This window comes from Enhydra lutris, unplaced genomic scaffold (assembly GCF_002288905.1).
Source record: "Enhydra lutris kenyoni isolate GAN:26980312 unplaced genomic scaffold, ASM228890v2 scaffoldscaffold41, whole genome shotgun sequence".
NCBI lineage: Eukaryota > Metazoa > Chordata > Mammalia > Carnivora > Mustelidae > Enhydra > Enhydra lutris.
The window spans coordinates 1,546,172-1,551,653 of NW_019154125.1; the positions used below are offsets into that span (position 1 = coordinate 1,546,172).

Genomic DNA, 5,482 nt, shown 5'->3' on the forward strand with positions numbered 1-5,482 from the left:
AGATAAACAAAGCTAAAGGAGTTCATTACCACTAAATAGGCTTTATTATAAGAAATATCAAAGGATGGGGTGTCTGGGTGGCTCAGTCAGTTAAGTGTCCAACTCTTGATTTCAGTTCAGGTCATGATTTCAGGGTTGTGAGATGGAGCCCCATTTTGGCCTCCATGCTGAGTGTGGAGCGTGCTGAAGATTCTCTCTCTCCCTCCCCTTCTACCTCTCCCCATTCCCACTCTCTCTCAAGGTTGGGGGTGGGGAATCAAAGGATTTCTTTAATTGGAAAAGGCCAAAACTAGAAAGAAGAAAATATATGAAAGAAAAAAAAAAGCTCATCAGTAAGGCAAACACATAGTAAAAATAGTGGATCAACTACTTATAAAGCTAATATAAAGGTTAAAAAACAAAAGTAGTAAAAACAACTTTACAATAATGATATGTGCAATAAAAAATGTAAATATGAAATAAAAAACATAAAACATGGTGGATAAGGAATAAAAAAATAGTGCTTTTATAATGTGTTCCAACTTAAGCCACTACCAACTTAAAAGAGTACTAAATACATAGGTTGTTATATATGAAATATATATATGTGTATATATATACACATATATATATAAACTACAAGCCAAAAAGCTATAATAGATACACAGAAAATAAAGAAATCCAAACATAACACTAAAGAAAATCATCAATCACAAGAGAAGAGACAAGGCAAGAAGAAAGGAACAGAAAAGATCTATAGCTCTTTTGATCAGGCCTGTGGTGCTGGCAGGATGAGCAAGTGTCGTGGTCTTCATACTTCCAGGAAGCTCCATATCCACCAAGAAGATTGGAAGTGGCATGATAAACAGTACAAAAAAGCCCATTTGAGCACAGCCCTGAAGGCTAACCCTTTTGGAAATATTTTCCATACGAAGAGAATTGTGTTAGAAAAAGTAAGGGATAAAGCCAAACAACCAAATTCTGCCATCAGGAAGTGTGTCAGGTCCAGCTGATCAAGAATGGCCAAAATCAATCAATCAATCAATCAATCATAGCCTTTGTAATCATAGTTGTTTGAACTTTATTGAGGAAAATTATGAGGTTCTGGTTGATTGATTTGATCACAAAGGTCATGCTGTCAGTGACATTCCTGGCATTTGCTTTATGGTTGTCAAAGTAGCCAATGTGTCTCTTTTGGCCTTAAACGAAGGCAAGAAGGAAAGACCAAGATCATAAGTTTTAAAAGTGAAAACATGACAGTATTAAATTTTCATATACCAAAAAAAAAAAAAGAAAGAAAACTATAAAACAGAAAAAAATTAACAAGCTAGAAATAAATACATACCTAAAAATAATAATTTAAATGTAAATGGATTAAATGCTCTAATCAAAAGAAAGGGTGGGTGAATGGATTAAAATAAGAAGACAAGACCCATCTATATACTGCCTACAAGAGGCTCAGATCTCACTTCAGACCTAAAGACATACAGACTTAAAGTGAAGGGATAGAAGAAGATATTCTATGCAAATAGAAACAAAAAGAAAGCAATATGTATATCAAACAAAAAGGCATTATTTTTTTATTTTTTAAGATTTTATTTTGAGAGAGAGTGAACATGAGCAGGGGGAGAAACAGAGGGAGAGGGAGAAGCAGACTCCCCACTGGGCAGGGAGCCCACCATGGGGCTTGATCCCAGTACCCCAGGATCATGACCTGAGCCAGAAGGCAGACACCCAACAGACTGAGCCACCCAGGTGCCCCAAAATAGACTTTAAAACAAAAGCTGTAAGAAGAGACAAAAGGAGTAATACAACAAAAAGATAAAATAATTATAAATATTTATGCACCCAACATAGGAGCACCTAAATATATAAAGCAAATATTAACAGACACAGAGGGAGAAATTAACAATAATACAATAATAATAGGGGACTTTAACACTCCACTTACATCAATGGATAGATCATCTAGATGGAAATTAAGAAACATTGGCCCTAAATGACACATTAGACTAGAAGGATGTAATAGATATATACAGAATATTGCATTGAAGACAGCACATGTGCTCAGGTGCACATGAAACATTCTTCAGTATAGATTACATTTCAGGCCACAAAACAAGTCTCATTAGATTCAAGATTGAAATCATATCAAGCATATATTTTTTTATCACAATGGTATAGAAATCAATTACAAGAAGAAAACTGGGAATACAAATGCAGAGACTAAACAACATGCTACTAAACAATCAATGGGTCAATGAAAAAAAATCAAATAGGAAATTAAGAAAATATTATGTGACAAATGAAAATAAAAACGCAACATTCCAAAATCTGTAGGACACAAAAGCAGTTCTAAGAGGAAATTTTATTAGTGATACAGACCAACCTTAAGAACAAGAAAAGTTTCAAGTAAACAGTCTAACCTTAAACCTAAAAAGAACTAGAGAAAGAACAAAGTTAGTAGAAGGAAGGAAGTAATAAAGATCAGAGTAGAAATAAATGAAATAGAGACTAAAAGAACAGTAGGTAAGATCAATGAAATTAAAAACTGGTTCTTTAAAAAATAAAATTGAGGAAACTTTAGCCAAATTCATCAACAGAAACAGAGAAAGGACTCAAGTAAATGAAGTCAGAAATGAAAGCAGAGAAGTTGCAATTGATAGCATAGATATGTGAAAGCTCATAAGAGATTACTAAAACAATTATATGCCAACAAATTGGACAACCTAGAAGAAATGGATAAATTACTAGAAACAGAACCTTCTGAGACTGAATCAGGAAGAAGTAGAAAATATGAACAGACCAGTCACTCTTCATGAAATTGAATCAGTTATTAAAAGCCCAGGATCAAACAGCTTCACTGGTGAAATCTACCTAATATTTAAAGAAGAGTTAATACCTATTCTTCTCAAACTGTTCCAAATAATGGAAGAGAAAGATCCTGTATGTTCATAGAGGCAAGAATTCTCAAAAAAGATTAGCAAACCAAATTCAACATTATATTGAAGGGATCATACACCATGATTGAGTGGGATCTATTCCAGTGAGTCAAGGGTGGTTGAACATCTGCAAGTCAATGTCATACACCACATTAACAAAACAAAGGATAAGAATCATGATCATCTCAACAGAAGCAGAATCCATTTAACAAAACTAAATATCCATTAATGATGAAAACTCTCAACAAAGTGGGTATGGGGGGAATATACCTCAACACAATAAAGGCCATATATGAAAAACCCACAGCTAGCGTCACACTCGGAGAAAAACTGAAAGCTTTTCCTCAAAGATCAGGAACAAGACAAGGATGTTCACTCTTCCACTTTTATTCAACATGGTATTGGAAGTCTTAGCCACAGCAATTCAGCAAGGAAAAGAAATAAAAGGCATCCAAATTGGAAAGGAAGAAGGAAAACTATTTGCAATAGCATGATACTATATATAGAAAACCCTCAAGACTCCATGAAAAAAAACTATTAAAACTAATAAACGAAATTCAGTAAGGTTGTAGGATATAAATCAGTATACAAAATATGTTGCATTTCTAATACACTAATAACTATCAAAAAGAGAAGTTAAGAAAGCAATCCCATTTGCAGTTTCATCAAAAAGATCTAGGAATAAGTTTAACCAAGAAGGTGAAAGACTGTGAGACATTGATGAAAGAAATTAAAGATGATAGAAATAAATGGAAAGATATTCCATGCTCATGGGGTGGAAGACTTTATAAATTTATATTATATATAATATTTGTTTGATTTAATACTAATATATAAATTATATATAATATTCATATACATATGAATATTGCTTATCCATAAAAAAGAATGAAATCTTTCTACTCATAATAACATGGATAGACCTAGATGGTATTACACTAAGGGAAATAAGTGAGACAGAGAAATACAAATACTGGATGATTTCACTCACATACGCAATACAAAAAGCAAAACAAATGAACAAACAAAACAGAAAGTTATAGATAGAGAATAAGTTGAAGGTTTACCAGCGGGAAGGCAGACAGGTGATGGATAATGAGGTTCAATCATCCAGACAGGGTTATATTATACAGGATAGGGAATATAGTCAGTAATATTGCAACAACTTTGCATGGTGTTAGAAGGTAACTAGACTTATTGTGGTGACCATTTATTTTGTGATGTATATATCTACGAAATCACTATGTTGTACACTTGAAACAAATTCAATATCGTATGTCAATTATTCTTTGAAAAAAGAATACAAAGTAATGCTATTAATGCATTGATTTTGGTGCTGATACCTGGCAAAAACTGTGACTGATTTAATCAAATCACAATTAATACCCTTTATTCCTGTCATGATCTTCACCTTTCTGCATTAGATATCTTTTTTCACCACCGTTGTACAACAGGTTCTGTGAGGAAAAGAAACATAGTGCATATCTGATTCCAAATGGAAATTGTGTATATTTCTACATACCTGGGATACTAAATGCCTTTTAACTTCCTAAAGTGACCCTTTGATGTACTTCAGAAAAGAGCACAGCTGTCACATGGGCAGTCAGTATGCGAGAATCCGCCCTAGCCCTCTATGTGATTTTCACTAATGGCTCTTAGGAACCCTGCTATAGCCTGGAAAGCATTTCAGAAATTCGTGAGTGTTTTTGGTTGTTGGAATCATTACGCATTGGAGGTACTCCTGGCTTTGTGAAGCAGAGGCTAGAGATGTTAGCCTGCAATGTCAGGCATGTTCCCATGTGAACAAGAATTGACTGATAATTCCAAGTGACTTTATATATCTCTCAGAATATCCAAGTCAGTGAAAAAACTAATGAACCAGACCTAAATATTATTCATAATTTATAATTACCTAAGTCAGACCTGAATCCTTCTAACACGTAAATGCAAAATTTTTGCACAGTTTTAATATACACTGATTTTTCCAGAATGCAGCAGCTTTGTACATCAGGTAAGACCATATTCTATTTTCTTTACAACTTTACCAATGTTCGCAATTTTGAAAAAATCAGCCTATCCGATGGCCATGGTGCCCTGAAGTCACCCTGAAACTCACCTGTATCTGTCTACACTAGCATCTTCATATTCTCAGCAAATCTCTCATTATCTTCTCCACCATAGTCAAGCTCAAGCATTTAACTACTAAAATGTATATTTGTTTATATGAATTATTTTCTTTAGTTTCTCCTTTTATCCAGGGTAGGGGATTACATTGACTTTTATCAAATTTTAAATTTTTAAAATTTAAAATTTTACAATTTTTAAATTTTATTAAATTTTTATTAAATTATGCACATAAGTAGGCTGTGACTATCATTTCAGAATTTGACATGAGGAGATAAAAAAACATTGTCATTAAAAGGGAATACTGGCCGTGACAGTGTTGAGCACCACTCAGTTCTAAGAAGTCATCTGAGATATTCATGGGCATAACTGGGGATCTCACTGTGATCCACACATTTTTCAATAAGTTGATTATCACTGTGCTTCCTTCCTTGGCC

The 5,482-nt window shown here is 33.7% G+C and overlaps 1 pseudogene; it reads left to right on the plus strand.

Moving 5' to 3' along the window:
• Window positions 1-770: 770 nt before the first annotated feature.
• Window positions 771-1,215, plus strand: LOC111155479 (annotated as a pseudogene).
• The last annotated feature ends 4,267 nt before the right edge of the window (window positions 1,216-5,482 follow it).